The sequence below is a fragment of the Vulpes vulpes genome, chromosome 9 (assembly GCF_048418805.1).
Source record: "Vulpes vulpes isolate BD-2025 chromosome 9, VulVul3, whole genome shotgun sequence".
In the NCBI taxonomy this organism is placed as follows: Eukaryota; Metazoa; Chordata; class Mammalia; order Carnivora; family Canidae; genus Vulpes; species Vulpes vulpes.
This window is the reverse complement of record NC_132788.1, coordinates 34,434,753-34,451,413: the sequence shown is the minus strand read 5'-3', so window position 1 is coordinate 34,451,413 and position 16,661 is coordinate 34,434,753.

Below are 16,661 nucleotides of genomic sequence, written 5' to 3'. Positions count from 1 at the left end.
AGCCTATTTCTCCCTCTGCCTGTGTCTCTGCCTCTCTCTGTCTCTCATGAATAAATAAAATTAAAAAAAAAAAAAGACTGGGGTGGTAGGTATCAGGGATAATATTCGTTTAGCATTCTGAACTTTCTGGGCAGACTTGGTGACTTTGCCAGCTCCAGCTGCTTCTTGTCCACTGCATTGATGACGCCCACAGTGAATAGCAAAGGCCCAAGGAGGATAGTCAGAGAAGCTCTGAACACATAGGTTTGCCAGGAGCCATATCAACAATGGCAGCATCCCCAGATTTCAAGAACTTGGGACCATCTTCCAGCTTTTATCCAGTACGATGATCTATCTTCTCCTTCATCTCAGCAAACTTGCAAGCAATGTGAGCTGTGTGACAATCCAGCACAGGTGCATATCCAGCACTGATTTGGCCTGGATGGTTCAGGATCCAGGCCGTGAAGCCAGCTGCTTCCATTGGTGGGTCATTTTTGTTGTCACCAGCCACATTGTCACGATGAACATCTTTGACAGATACGTTCTTGACATTGAAGCCCGCATTGTCCCCAGGAAGAGCCTTACTCAAAGCCTCATGGTGCATTTCAACAGACTTTACTTCAGTTGTAACATTGACTGGAGCAAAGGTGACCACCATGCCAGGTTTAAGAACACCAGTCTTCTCTCGGCCCACTAGGACAGTACCAATACCACCAATTTTGTAGACGTCCTGGAGAGGCAGATGCAGGGCTTATCAGTTGGATGAGTTGGTGGCAGAATGCAATCCAGAGCTTCAAACAGTGTGGTTCCACTGGCATTCCCATCTTTACAGGTGACTTTCTATCCCTTGAACCAAGGCATGTTAGCACTTGGCTCCAGCATGTTGTCAGTATTCCAATTAGAAATTGGCACAAATGCTACTGTGTTGGGGTTGTAGTCAATTTTCTTAATGTAGGTGCTGACTTCCTTAACAATTTCCTCATATCTCTTCTGGATGTAGGGTGGCTCAGTGGAATCCATTTTGTTAACACCAACAATTAGTTGTTTTACACCCAGTGTGTAAGTCAGAAGGGCATGCTCTCGGGTCTGCCCATTCTTGGAGATAAGTGCTTAATTCACCAATACCAGCAGCAACAATCAGGACAGCACAGTTAGCCTGAGATGTGCCTGTAATCATGTTTCTGATAAAGTCTCTGTGTCCTGGGGCATCAATGATGGTCACTAATACTTGCTGGTCTTGAATTTCCACAGGGAGATATCAATGGTGATACCATGTTCACGCTGAGTTTTCAATTTATCCAAGACCCAGGTATACTTGAAGGAGCCTTTTCCCCTCTCAGCAGCCTCCTTCTCAAATTTTTTGATAGTTCTTTTGTTGATCCCACCACATTTGTAGATCAGATAGACAGTAGTGATAGATTTTACTGAACCTACATGTCCAATGATGAAGATGTTGACGTCTTTTCCTTTCCCATTTTTGTTTAGGTTTAGTGTTGGTTTTCATGACACCTGTGTTCTGGCAGCAAACCCTTTGCAAAAAAGCCATGGAGTTGTTCATAGTATTCTTTTACTATTCTTTTGATGTCCATAGGATCTGTAATTATGTCCCCCTTTTCATTTCTGATGTTAGTAATTTGGGTTCTCTTTTTTATTGGTTTTCCTTTGAAAATTTGAACTTTTCGAAGAACCAATTTCTTTTTTAAAGAACCAGTTTTTAATTCTATTGGTTTTCCATATTGATTTCTTGTTTTCAATTTAATTGATTTCTGCTCTGATCATTGTTATTTTTTTTCTGATTACTTTATATTAATTTGCCTTTTTTCCCTAGTTTCCTAAGGTGGAAACTTTGATATTAATTTTAGATCTTATTTATTTTCTAACATATGAATTCAGTGTTATAAGTCTCTGTCTAAGTATATTTTCGCTGTATTCCACAAATTTAATAAACTATATTTTCATTTTCTTTTAATTCATATTTTTAATATTCATAATATTTTTAGTTTCTCTTGAGATTTCTTCTTTGATCCATGTGTTTAGAAGTGTGCTGTTTAATCTCCAGGCGTTTTTGGATTTTTCAGTTCTCTTTCTGTTATTTAATTCTAGCTTATTTCTACTGGGATCTGAGATAACACATTGTATAATTTCTATTCTTTTACATCAGATAAGGTATGTTTTATGATGGAGAATGTGATCTATCCTGGCGAATGATTCGTGTGAGCTTGAGAAGAATGTATATTCTGCTCTTGTTGGATGAAGTAGACTATTGATGTCTAGTTGAGTGTTTGTGCCAAGTTCAACTATGTCCTTAGAGATTCTTTGCTGCTGGATCTGTCCTTTTTCTTTCTTTCTTTCTTTCTTTCTTTCTTTCTTTCTTTCTTTCTTTCTTTCTTTTTTTCTTTTCCTTTTTTTTTTATGACAGATGGGTAAGGGAGGAGTAGAAGGAGAGGGTGAAAGAATCTGAAGCAGGTTCTGTGCTCAGCAAGTAGCCAGATGTGGGGCTTGATCTCAAAACCCTGAGATTATGACTTGAACTGAAATCAAGAATCAGATGCTTAACCAACTGAGTCACTGAGGCACCCTGGGTCTGTTCCTTTGTGATAGAGGGATACTGAAACCTCCAACTATGATACTGGATTTATCCATTTCTTTTTGCCATTCTATCAGTTTTTGCCTAATAGTTTGGTGCTCTGCTTTTAGGCACATACATGCTAAGGATTATTAAATCTTCTTGGAGAATTGACTCCTTTATCAACATATAATACTTTTCTTTATCCTTGATAATTTGTTTGAAGTTTGCCCTATCTGAAATTAATATAGTTATTCTCACTTTATTTTGATTAGTGTTAGCATGGTATATTTTTCTCCATCCATTTACTTTTTTGTAAAGTTTTAATTCCAGCATAGTTAACATACAGTGCAATATTAGTTTCAGATGTACAAAATAGAGTTACAACATTTCCATACAACACTTGGTGCTCATCAAAAATGAAGTACTGAGAATATATTTTTTTAAGATTTTATTTATTTATTTGAGAGAGACAGTCAGTGGGAGAGAGAGAGAGAGAGAGAGAGAGAGAGAGAGAGAGAGAGAGAGAATGAGCAGAAGAAGAGGAGAAAGCAGACTCCCCACTGATGAGTGAGCCGGTTTCAGGGCTCAATCCCAGAACTCCAGAATCATGACCTGAGCCAAAGGCAAATGTTTAACCAACTGAGCCACCCACACGGCCAGACAATATTTTTTAAAGTAAACTCTATGCCCCACACAGGGCGGCTTGAACTCATGACAGCAAGATCAATAGTCACATGCTCTACTGACTGAGCCAGCCAGGCTCCCCGGTTTACTTTTAATCTATATATGCTTTTACATTTAAAATGGGTTTCTTATGCACAACGTGTAGTTGAGTTTTGTTTTCTGATCCTCTGTGATAACCTCTCTTTTAATTGGTACAATTAGACCATTGACATTCAAAGTGTTTAATGACATATTTGGATTAATATCGACCACATTTGTTATTATTTTCTATTTGTTGCCCTTGTTGTTTGTTCCTATTTTTGTATTCAATTCCTTTTCTGTTTTGTGTGATTTTAATTGAGTATTTTATATGATTCCACTTTATCTTTCTTTCTTGTCTTTTAACGTTTAAGACACAGGATCTCATCAACTATCCTAGGCAAAACTGCACACATTGCTTGTAGACATGCTTCAATCTCTGCCCAATACAGGGAGTTTGTTCTGTTCTGTGAAAGCCTAGAATGGGTCTCCCTTGCCTTAGACTACATGGTACCCCCCAAAGCACCATGTTAGTGCCACACTTGGTGCAGATGCCTACTCTACAAAGTGCCATAGTTCCCAATCCCTCAGTATCCATGGTCATGACCTCAGCCTCCCAGGGAGCTGAAATTATAGGCTTGCACCACTGTGGCTTGGCTCTCATTTCTTAACAAGTCAATTACAGTTTTTGTTTAAAGATTTATTTATCGGAATGCCTGGGTGGCTCAGTGGTTGAGCATTTGCCTTTGGCTCAGGGCATGATCCTGGAGTCCAGGATTGAGTCCCACATCGGGCTCCCCGCTTGGAGCCTGCCACTCTGCCTCTCTCTCTCTCTGTGTCTCTCATGAACAAATAAAAAATAAAAATCTTAGAGAAAAAAAGAGCATCCTACTAAAAGATGAATGGGTCAACCAGGAAACTAGAAAATAATTTAAAAGATTCATGGAAACTAACAACTAACAGTTTTTTTTTTTTTTTTTGAACAACTAACAGTTGTTCAAAATCTTTGGGATACAGCAAAAGTGGTCCTAAGAGGGAAATACATTGCAATACAAGCCTCCCTCAAAAAATTGGAAATATCTCAAATGCACAAGCTATCCTTGCACCTAAAGGAACTGGAAAAAGAACAGCAAATAAAACCTCAACCAAGCAGAAGAGATATAATAAAGATTAGAGCAGAATTCAATGAAATAGAGACTAGAAGAACTGTAGAACAGATCAATGAAACCCAGAGCTTCCTCAAAAGAATTAATAAGATAGATAAACCCCTAGTCAAACCTATTAGGAGGAAAAGAGAAAAGACTCAAATTAATAAAATCATGAACAAAAGAGGAGAGATCACAACCAATACCAAGGAAATACAAATGATTTAAAAACATATCATGAGCAACTATATGCTAACAAGTTAGGCAATCTAGAAGAAATGGTTGCATTTTTGGAAACCCACAAATTACCAAAACTGGAACAGAAAGAAATAGAAAACCTGAACAGGCCAATAACCAGTGAGGAAATTGAAGCAGTGATCAAAAACCTCCCAAGACACAAAAGTCCAGGGCAGATGGCTTCCCAGGAGAATTTTACCAAATGTTTAAAGAAGAAATAATACATATTCTACTAAAGTTGTTCCAAAAGGTTCCACCAAAAAAGGAGAATTACAGATTAATATCCCTGATGAACATGGATGCAGAAATTCTCACCAAGATACTAGCCAATAGGATCCCACAGTACATTAAGAGGATTATTCACCATGACCAAGTGGGATTTATCCCTGGGATGCAAGGGTGGTTCAACATTTGTAAAACAATCAATGTGATAGCTCATATCAATAAAAGAAAAGATAAGGACCATATGATCCTCTCAATAGATGCAGAGAAAGCATTTGACAAAATACAGCATCCATTCCTGATTAAAACTCTTCACAGTGTAGGGATACAGGGAACATTTCTCAATATCATAAAAGCCATTTATGAAAAGCCCACAGAGAATATCATTCGCAATGGGGGGAAAACTGAGAGCCTTTGCCCTAAGATGAGGAACAAGACAGGGATGTCCAGTCTGACCACTGTTATTCAACACAGTACTAGAAGTCCTAGGCTCAGCAATCAGACAACAAAAAGAAATAAAAGGCATTCAAATTGGCAAAGAAGAAGCCAAACTCTCCCTCTTTGCAGATGACATGATACTGTATATAAAAAACCCAAAAGGGGATCCCTGGGTGGTGCAGCGGTTTGGCGCCTGCCTTTGGCCCAGGGCGCGATCCTGGAGACCCGGGATCGAATCCCACGTCGGGCCCCCATGCATGGAACCTGCTTCTCTCTCTGCCTGTGTTTCTGCCTCTCTCTCTCTCTCTCTCTCTCTCTCTCTCTCTCTCTCCCTCTCTCTGTGACTATCATAAATAAATGAAAATTAAAAAAACAAAAAACAAAAGACTCCACTCCAAGATTGCTAGAACAATATAGCAATTCAGCAATGTGGCAGGATATGAAATCAATGCCCAGAATTCAGCTGCATTTCTATACACTAACAATGAGGCCGAAAAAAGAGAAATTAAGGAATCAATCCCATTTACAATTGCACCCAAAACCATACCTAGGAATAAACTTAACCAAAGAGGTAAAGGATCTATACTCTAAAAACTACAAAACATTTTTGAAAGAAATCAAGAATAATGTAAAGAGATGGAAAAACATTCCATGCTCATGAACTAGAAAAATAAATGTTGTGAAAATGTCTATGCTACCCAGGGCAATTTACACATTCAATGCAACAAGGATCAAAACACCATGGACTTTCTTCATAGAGTTGGAACAAATAATCTTAAGATTTGTATGGAACCAAAAAAGACCCTGAATAGCCAGAGAAATTTGAAAAAGAAAACTAAAGCTAGGGGCATCACAATGACTGACTTCAAGCTGTATTACAAAGCTGTGATCATCAAGACAGTATGGTACTGGCACAAAAACAAACACATAAATCAATGGAACAGAATAGAGAATTCAGAAATTGACCCTCAACTCTGTGGTCAACTCATCTTCAACAAAGCAGGGAAGAATATCTGCTGGAAAAAGGACAGTTTCCTCAGTAAATGGTGTTGGGAAATTTGGACAGCCCCATGCAAAAGAATGAAACTGGACCATTCTCTTACACCATACACAAAGATAAACTCAAAATGGTTGAAAGATCTAAATGGGAGACAAGAATCCATCAAAATCCTAGAGGAGAACATAGGCAACACCCTTTTTGAACTTGGCCACAGCAACTTCTTGCAAGATACATCTATGAAGGCAAGGGAAACAAGAGCAAAAGTGAACTATTGGGACTTAATCAAGATTAAAAGCTTCTGCACAGCAAAGGAAACAATCAACAAAACTAAAAGAATGGGAGAAGATATTCGTAAATGACATATCAGACAAAAGGCTAGCATCCAAGATCTGTAAAGAACTTATCAACACCCAAGAAACATACAATCCAGCCATGAAATGGGCAAAAGACATGAACAATTTCCCCAAGCAAGACCTACACATGGCCAACAAGCACATGTGCTCCTCAAGCACTCCTCAAGTGCTCCTCATCACTTGCCATCAGGGAAATACAAATCAAAACCACCGTAAGATACCACCTCACACTAGTGAGAATTGCTAAAATTAAAAAGACAGGAAACAACAAATGTTGACAAGGATGTGGAGAAAGGGGAACCCGGGAACCCTCTTGCACTATAGGTGGGAATGCAAGCTGGTACAGCCACTCGGGAAAACAGTGTGGAGGTTCTTCAAGAAGTTAAAAATAGAGCTACCCTATGACCCAGTGGTTGTACTTCTGGGTATTTACCCCCAAAATACAGATATAGTGAAACTTTGGGACACCTGCACCCCAATGTTCATAGCAGCCATGTCCACAATAGCCAAACTGTGGAAGGAGCCACGATGTCCTTTGACAGATAAATGGATAAAGATGTGGCTTATATATACAATGGAATATTACTCAGCCATTAGGAAGTATGAATACCTACCATTTGCTTTGATAGATGGAACTGGAGGGTATTATGCTGAAAAAATGAATCAGTTGGAGTACAATCATCATGTTTCCACTCATATGCGGAATGTAAGAAATAGAGAAAGGGACTATAAGGAAAAGGAGGGAAACTAAGTGGAGAAAAATTAGAGAGGAAGAGAAACCATGAGAGACTCCTAACTGTGGGAAACAAACAAAGAGTTGCAAAAGGGGAAGACGATGGGGGGATGGGGTGACTGGGTGACGGCACTAAGGAGGGCACTCGATGGGATGAGCACTGGGTGTTATACTATATGTTGGCAAAGTGAATTTAAATTTAAAAAAATTTAAAGATTTTTAAAAATTTATTTATTCATGAGAGACAGAGAGAGAGAGAGAGAGAGAGAGAGAGAGGCAGAGATACAGGCAGAGGGAGAAGCAGGTTCTATGCAGGGAGCCTGACATGGGACTCGATCCGAGGACTCCAGGACCACACTCTGGGCCGAAGGCAGGTGCTAAACCACTGAGCCACCCAGGGATCCCCCTAAATTTTTTTTTAAATACCAATAAAAACAAGAATTATGCTAAATCTATTCTGCCTGTGTTCTATAGATGGAACAACAAAACCTGGATGACATCATATCTATTTACAATGTGGTTTACTGAATATTTTAAGCCAATTATTGAGACCTATGGCTTAAAAACAAAAAAGATTTCTTTCAAAAATATTACTACTCACTAACAATGCACTTGGTCATCTAAGAGCTCTAATGGAGATGTACAATAAGATCAATGTAGTTTTCTTCATGCCTACCGACACAACATCCATCCTGTAGCCCATGAGTCAAGAAGTAATTTTGACTTTCAACATCTATTCTGCGGATTCCATGGACCAAGAAGTAATTTCAACTTTTTTTTCAAAAGATTTTATTTTAAAAAAAAAAGATTTTATTTATTTTTATTTATTTGACCGAGAGAGAAAGAGCACAAGCAGGGGGAGCAGCAGGCAGAAGGAGAGGGAGAAGCAGGCTCCCCACTGAACAAAGAGCTCAATGTGGGGCTCAATCCCAGGATTCTGGGATTATGATCCAAGGTGATGGCAGATGTTCAGTAGACTGAGCCGCTCAGGCACCCCTAATTTTGATTTTCAAGTCTTACTTCAGAAGTACCTTTGATAAGGCCATAGCTGCCATAGATAGGCATTCCTCTGATGAATCTGGACAAAGTAAATTGAAAACTTTCTGGAAAAGATGTACCATTCAAAATGCCATTAAGAACATTTGTGATTCATGGGAAGAGGTCAAACTATCACCATTAACAGAAGTTCAGAAGAAGTTGATTCCAAACCTCATGGATAACTCTGGGTTCAGAGTTTGAAGACTTCTGTGGAAGACGTAAGGCAGATGTGGTGGAAACAGCAATAGAACTAGAATTAGATGTTGGAAAAAAAAAAAAAAGAAGTCGGGTCTGAAGATCTGACTGAATTGCTGCAAATTCATGGTAAAACTTGAACAGATATTGAGTTACTTTTCATAGATGAGCAAAGAAAGTGGTTTCTTGAGACGGAATTTACTGCTGGTATAGATGCTATGAAGACTGTTGAAATGACAACAAAGTGGGGTGCCCGGGTGGCTCAGTGGTTGAGCATCTGCCATTGGCTCAGGGCGTGATCCTGGGGTTCTGGGATCGAGTCCCACACCTGGCTCCCCACAGGGAGCCTGCTTCTCCCTTTGCCTATGTCTCTGCCTCTCTCTGTATGTCTCTCATGAATAAATAAATAAAATCTAAAAAAAAAGAAATTACAACAAAAGATTTAAAATATTATATAAGTTTAGTTGGTAAGTCAGTAACAGAGTTTAAGAGGACTGACTCCACCCATGGGTAAAATGCTATCAAATAGTAGCACATGCTACAGAGAATTTATTCATGGAAGGAAAAGGCTATGGTGTGACAAACTTCAACATTGTCTTATTTTAAGAAATTGCCACAGACACCCCAACCTTCAGCATCCACCACCTGATTAGTCAGCAGCCATCTACATCCAGGCGGGACCCTCCACCAGCAAAAATATTACAACTTTCTGAAAACTCAGATAATGGTTAGCATTTTTTAGCAATACAGTATTTGTTTTGTTTTGTTTTCAGTATTTTTAAATTAAGTATGCACATTGTTTTTTAGGCATGATTCTATTGCATAATAATATTTTTAAAAATATTTTATTTATTCATGAGAGACAGAGAGAGAGTGAGAGAGGCAGAGGGAGAAGCAGGCTCCATGCAGGGAGCCTGATGTGGGAATTGATCCTGGGACTCCAGGATCACGCTCAGGGCTAAAGGCAGCCACTTAACCAGTGAGCTACCTAGGGATTCCCCAACATAGTCAATAATCTACAGTATAGTGTAAATATAACTTTTATATGCACTGTTAAGCAAAAAAATTAATTTAACTCATTTTATTGCAATATTTGTATTATCGCAGTGATCCAGAACCAAATCCACAATATCTCCAAGATATGCCTGTATTTCTCTACTTACTTTTGGTCTGGTTGTTCTATACATTAATGTGAATAGTGTATTGAAGTCTCTATTATTGTGCAACTATTTCTCCTTACCAATTTGTCAGTTTCTGATTTATATAGTTTGATGGACTGTCTCTCAGTGCATAAATCTTGATAATTATTGAATCTTGTTGCTGTACTGAACCTCTATTTATATATAATATCCTTTATCTCTACTGTATATTTTGTATTTACAGTCTATTTTTTAAAGATTTTATTTATTTATTCATGTGAGACACAGAGAGAGATTGAGAGGCAGAGACACAGGAAGATGGAGAAGCAGGCTCCATGGAGGGAGCCTGGGACTCCATCCCAGGTCTCCAGGACCACACCCTGGACTGAAGGCGGCGCTAAACCGCTGAGCCACCTGGGCTGCCCTACAGTCTTTTTTTTTTTTCCTACAGTCTATTTTGATATGAGTTTAGCCATTCCTCTCTTTTGTTTACCATCTGCAAGGAATATCTTTTTGCATCCTTTTACTTTCAACCTGTTTGTGTCTTTGAACCTAAAATGAGTCTGTTATAGAAAGCATATCATATGTTTTTATCCATTCTGCCAATCTGTGTCTTTTGAGTGAAGAATTTACATTTACATGTAATTACTGATAAAGTGGGACTGAATTCTGTCATTGTGTTATTTGTTTTATATTTGTCCTATAGCACTATTATCCTTCACTTTCTGTGTTACTGCTTTTTTTTTTAACTAATTTATGTAGTGAAGTGTTAAAATTCCTTTCTCATTTTTTGTGTATATTCCATAGTTATTTTCTTTGTGGTTTCCATGAGGATTACATTAACATTCTAAGTTATAACACTCTAATTTGAATTTATACTAGCTTAACTTCATTAATGTACAGAAACTGCTCCTCTACAACTTCATCCGCACCCTTTTCAGTTGTTCTCACAACGTCACAGCAACATTCTCCATTGTTTGCTCAAAAACATAAACTAAAAATTGTTTAAAATGCATTAGTCTCACGGGGACACCTGAGTGGCTCGGTGGTTTAGCGGCTGCCTTTGGCCCAAGGCGTGATCTTGGTGTTCCGGGATAGAGTCCCATATCAGGCTCCCTGCATGGAGCCTCTTCTCCCTCTGCCTGTGTCTGCCTCTCTCTGTGTCTCTCTGTGTTTCTCTGTGTCTCTCGTGAATAAATAAATAAAGTCTTAAAAAAATACATTATTCTCATAAATTATTTTTTGTGTTTTTATTTAAATTCAAATTAGTTAATATACAGAGATATGTTAGTTTCAGGTGTACAATACAGTGATTCAGCATTTCCATACCTCACCCGGTGGTCATCACAAGAGTAATCCTAAATCCCCATAACCTATTTAACCCATCTTTCCACCTACTTCTCTTCCAATAACCATCAGTTTCTCTATAGTTAAGAGTCTATTTCTTGGTTGGACTCTCTCTCTTTTCCCCCTTTCACTCATTTGTTTTCTTTCTTAAATTCCACATATGAGTGAAATCATATGGTATTTTTCCACATGGACAGTCCATCAAACTATATAAATCTTTCTCTGATTATTTTGCTTAGCGTATTACTCCAGCTCCATTTGTGTCATTGCACATAGATTTCACTCTTTTTTATGGCTGAGTAATACTGCATTGTACATATTCAGTATGTACATACACAATATATACACATACACAATATATACATATATATATACCACATCTTCTCTCTCCATTAATCAATCAGTGGACACTCAGGATTTTTCCATAATTTGGCTATTGTAGATAATGCTGTAATAAACATTGGGATGCATGTATCACTTTGAATCAGTATTTTTGTATTCTTTTTTTTTTTTTTAAGATTTATTTATGAGAGACACACACACAGAGAGAGAAAGGCAGAGACACAGGCAGAGGGAGAAGCAAGCTCCATGCAGGGAGCCGGACGCTGGACTCGATTCCCAGTCTCCAGGATCACGCCCTGGGTTGAAGGTGGCGCTAAACCGCTGAGCCACCCGGGCTGCCCAGTATTTTTGTATTCTTTGGATAAATACCTAGTAGTGTGATTGCTGGATTGTAGGATAGTTCTACTTTTAACTTTTTGAGGAACCTCCATACTGTTTTCCTTTTTTTAAAATTTGTTTACCGCAATTTTTAAAAAGATTTTACTTATTCATTCATGAGAGACACACAGAGAGAGGCAGAGACACAGGCAGAGGGAGAAGCAGGCTCCACGCAGGAAGGCTGATGTAGGACTCTATCCTGGGACTCCAGGATCACACCCTGGGCCAAAGGCAGGCACTAAACCGCTGAGCCACCCAGGGATCCTCCTCTCCATACTATTTTCCATAGTGACTGTACCAGTTTGCATTCCTGCCAACAGTGCAAGAGGGGTCTCCTTTCTCCACATCCTCATAACATCTGTTGTTTCTTGTGTTGTTGATTTTAGCCATTCTGACAGGCATGAGCTGATAGCTCATTGTAATTTTGATTTGCATTTCCCTGATGATGAGTGATGTTGAACATCTTTTCATGCATCTGCTGGCTATCTGGATATCTTCTTTGGAGAAATTCTGTTCATGTCTTCTGCCAATTTCTTTCTTAATTGGATTATTCATTTTTGGGGTGTTGAGTTTTTAAAGTATTTTAAGTATTTTGGATATAACCCTTTATTGAATATGTCATTTGCAAATATCTCCTCCCATTCCATAGATTGCCTTTTAGTTTTGTTGATTGTTTCCTTTGCTGTGCATAAGCTTTTTATTTTGATGAGGTTCCAATAGTTTATTTTTGCTTTTGTTTACCTTGCCTCAGAGGACATCTAGAAAGAAGTTGCTAGAGCTGAGGTCAAAGAGATTACTGCCTGTGTTCTCCTCTAGGATTTTTATGGTTCCAGGTCTCACAATCAGGTCTTTAATCCATTTTGAATGTATGTTTGTGTATGGTGTAAGAAAGTGGTCCAGTTTCATTCTTTTGCATATTGCTGTTGAGTTTTCCCAGTATGTTTGTTGAAGACAGTCTTTTTCCCATTGAATATTCTTTCCTGTTGTTGAAGATTAATTGACCATATAATTGTGAGTTTATTTCTGGTTTTTCTATTCTGTTTTGTTGATCTATGGGTCTATTTTTGTTTCAGTACCATACTGTTTTGATTACTACAGCTTTAGTAGTGATGTATGTAACTTTATGTTCAGAACTATGATGCCTCCAGCTTTGCTTTTCCTTTTCAAGATTCCTTTGGCTATTCAGGTTCTTTTGTGGTTCCAAACAAATGTTAAGATTGTTCTAGCTTGGGCAGCCTGGGTGGCTCAGCAATTTAGTGGCACCTTCAGCCCGGAGCCTCATCCTGGAGATCCAGGATTGAGTCCCATGTCAGGCTCCCTGTGTGTGTGTCTCTCTCATGAATAAATATATAAAATCTTTAAAATAAAACAAAAAATGATTGTTCTAGCTCTGTGAAAAATGCTGTTGGTATTTTGATAGGGATTGCATTAAATGTGTAGACTGCTTTGGATAGTGCAGACATTTATTTTATTTTAAGATCTTATTTATTCATTCATGAGAGACGCACAGAGAGAGAGGCAGAGACACAGGCAGAGGGAGAAGCAGGCTCCACGTAGGGAGCCCGATGTGGGACTGGATCCCTGGACTCCAGGACCACGCCCTGGGCGGAAGGCAGGCGCTAAACCACTGAGCCACCCAGGGATCTCCAGTACAAACATTTAAACGGTATTGTTCTTCCAATCTATGAGCATAGAAAGTCTTTCCATAGTCTTCTAAATGATTTAGAAAATAACATTTAAATTTGCAAACCGGGACTCCTGGGTGGCTCAGTGGTTGAGCATCTTCCTTTGGCTCAGGTCACGATTCTGAGGCCCTGGGGTTAAGTCCCATCAGGTTCCCCCCGGGGAGTCTGCTTCTCCCTCTGCCTGTCTCTGACTCTCCGTGTCTCTCATGAATAAATAAATAAAATATTTTTAAAAATTGCAAACCAAAGCTCCAGTAATACCAGCATTTGCACTAATAATTGTTTATTTTTTCTGAAATGTACTAAGTAGTCTTCTAAATCAGGTAGAAAACAAAACAATGGTTTGTATACAATAACACTAGCCTTTAAATCATCCTTGTATTTACCTTTTTTGAGATCTTTCTCTATATAGCTTTGAGTTATAGCCTAATGTCTGCTTATTTCACAGTGAAGGACTCTCTTGAGCATTTCTTGCTTGGCAAGTCTAGTGGTCATTAACTCTCAACTTATGTTTATCTGGGACTTTCTTGATTTCTTTCTTTCTCACTTTTGGATAAATGTTTTCCCTGATATAGGATTTGTGGCTGACAGTTTTTTTGTTTTTGCACTTTGACCGTATTGGCTTACTTCAAGGATTCCCTATATGTGATGATATGCTTCTTAACTACTGCTTTCAGAATTCTTGTTTTGTGTTTGTCTTTTAAAAGTTTAATTATAATGTATCCCAGTTTAGATTTCTTTGAGTTCTTTTTACTTGGGGTTCATTGATCTTTTTTATATTCATGTTTTCATCAAATTGGTGAAGCTTTCAGCCAGTGTTTCTTCAAATACTTTCTCTGTCCCTCTCTTTCTTTTCCTTCCGGGAAAAAAGCATACAAAGCATATGTCAGTATTTGATGGTGTTTTATAGGTCCTTTAGGCTCTATTTGCTTTTCTTTAATCTTTCTTCTGTTTCTCAGCATCCATTATTCCATTGTCCTATCTTCAAGTTTACTGATTCTATCTCCAGCCTGCTCAAATCTGCCTTTGAATTCCTCTAGCAAAATTTACAATTCCATATTGTACTTTTTAGCTCCAGAATCTGTTTGGCTTTCTTTTTAGATTGTATATCTCTTTATTGATAGTTACATTGTTGTTCACACATTATTTTGTTTACTATTTACATCTTCCTTTACTTCTTTTATCATACTTACAGCAATTTGGCAGTGTGGCAGGATACAAAATCAATGCCCAGAAGTCAGTGGCATTTCTATACACTAACAATGAGACTGAAGAAAGAGAAATTAAGGAGTCAATCCCATTGACAATTGCACCCAAACATAAGATACCTAGGAATAAACCTAACCAAAGAGGTAAAGGATCTATACCCTAAAAACTACAGACCTTCTGAAAGAAATTGAGGAAGACACAAAGAGATGGAAAAATATTCCATGCTCATGGATTGAAAGAATTAATATTCTGAAAATGTCAATGCTACCCAGGGCAACTTACACATTTAACGCAATCCCTATCAAAATACCATGGACTTTCTTCAGAGTTAGAACAAATTATTTTAAGATTTGTGTGGAATCAGAAAAGACCCCCAATAGCCAGGGGAATATTAAAAAAGAAAACCATAGCTGGGGGCATCACAATGCCAGATTTCAGGTTGTACTACAAAGCTGTGGTCATCAAGACAGTGTGGTACTGGCACAAAAACAGACACATAGATCAATGGAACAGAATAGAGAATCCAGAAGTGGACCCTCAACTTTATGGTCAACTAATATTCAACAAAGGAGAAAAGACTATCCACTGGAAAAAAGACAGTCTCTTCAATAAATGGTGCTGGGAAAATTGGACATCTACATGCAGAAGAATGAAACTGGACCATTCTCTTACACCATACACAAAGATAAAATGGATGAAAGATCTAAATGTGAGACAAGATTCCGTACTTAAAATGATTGTTTTAAAGTTTTCTCTTCTATAGCTGCCATTTTGTCAATTGACTTATTTTTTTCCTTTGAGTGGTCTCTGCTTTCCTCTTTCTTTTGGGGTTTTGTGATTTTTTTGGTGTATGTTGGACATTCAATCTAACCATATGGTAACTGGAAATTAGATTCTCCCCCTTTGCCAGGGTGTACTGGGTTTTGTTATTGTTACTGTTTTTTGACTTTTGTAGTCTGCCTGTGTGCCAAGGATCAACCTGAGGTGTTCACTTTAGGTCTTTTCATATTTTTTATGAGCCTTCCTCTTGGCTTACATGGTCACTCTCTAATTTTTTCATATAAGCAGTTGTTTTTTGATATCCTACTCATTAATGTCTAGCTTCCAAAAGGGCAAAAAGTGAAAAATGAAGAGGTGGGGAGAGTGTGCCTGAATGTACCATAATTTAAAAAAACTGTACTCAGGCAGCCAGGGAGGCTCAGCGGTTTAACGTTGCCTATGGCCCAGGGCATGATCCTGGAGACCCAGGATCGAGTCCCACATCGGGCTCCCTGCATGGAGCCTACTTTTCCCTCTGCCTGTGTCTCTGCCTCTCTCTCTCTCTCTCTCTCTGTGTCTCTCATTAATAAAAAAATAAAATCTTAAAAAAAAAACTGTGCCCTATCGATTGATTGATACTTGGTTATTTCCTTTTTTTTTTTTTTTTGGTATAAGTAAAATAGTCACAATCTTGTTTTAATATTTTTAGTATTTTGCTAGTATACCTTTGAGATAGATACTTAGAAGTCAATTTCTGTTTAAAATGTAAATTTTATGGGATTGTACCCATATTGCCAATTCTCTGATGTTGTGTTGGTTTACTGTGCCAGTAGAAATATATAAAAATAACTTTTTTCCTACAGCCTCTCCAATAACATGTTTCTACCTTCTTTCTTATCCCTTACTAATAGTGTCCTTATAGTCTAGATTTCTACTAAGAGTATTCAGTGGAATGTTTAAGTTAGTAAGTTGAAAAGATCAACAGAACAAATGGAAAAAAATGAAAAGGAAGGTATTAATTAAGGATAAGTTAATAAATCACCAAACCAGATTAAAGATGAGTATGAATCAAGATTTTGGCACCTGGAAGGGGGTGACAATGTTATAAATTCTTTTTTTTTTTTAATTTTTTTAAAATTCATTTATGATAGTCACAGAGAGAGAGAGAGAGAGAGGCAGAGACACAGGCAG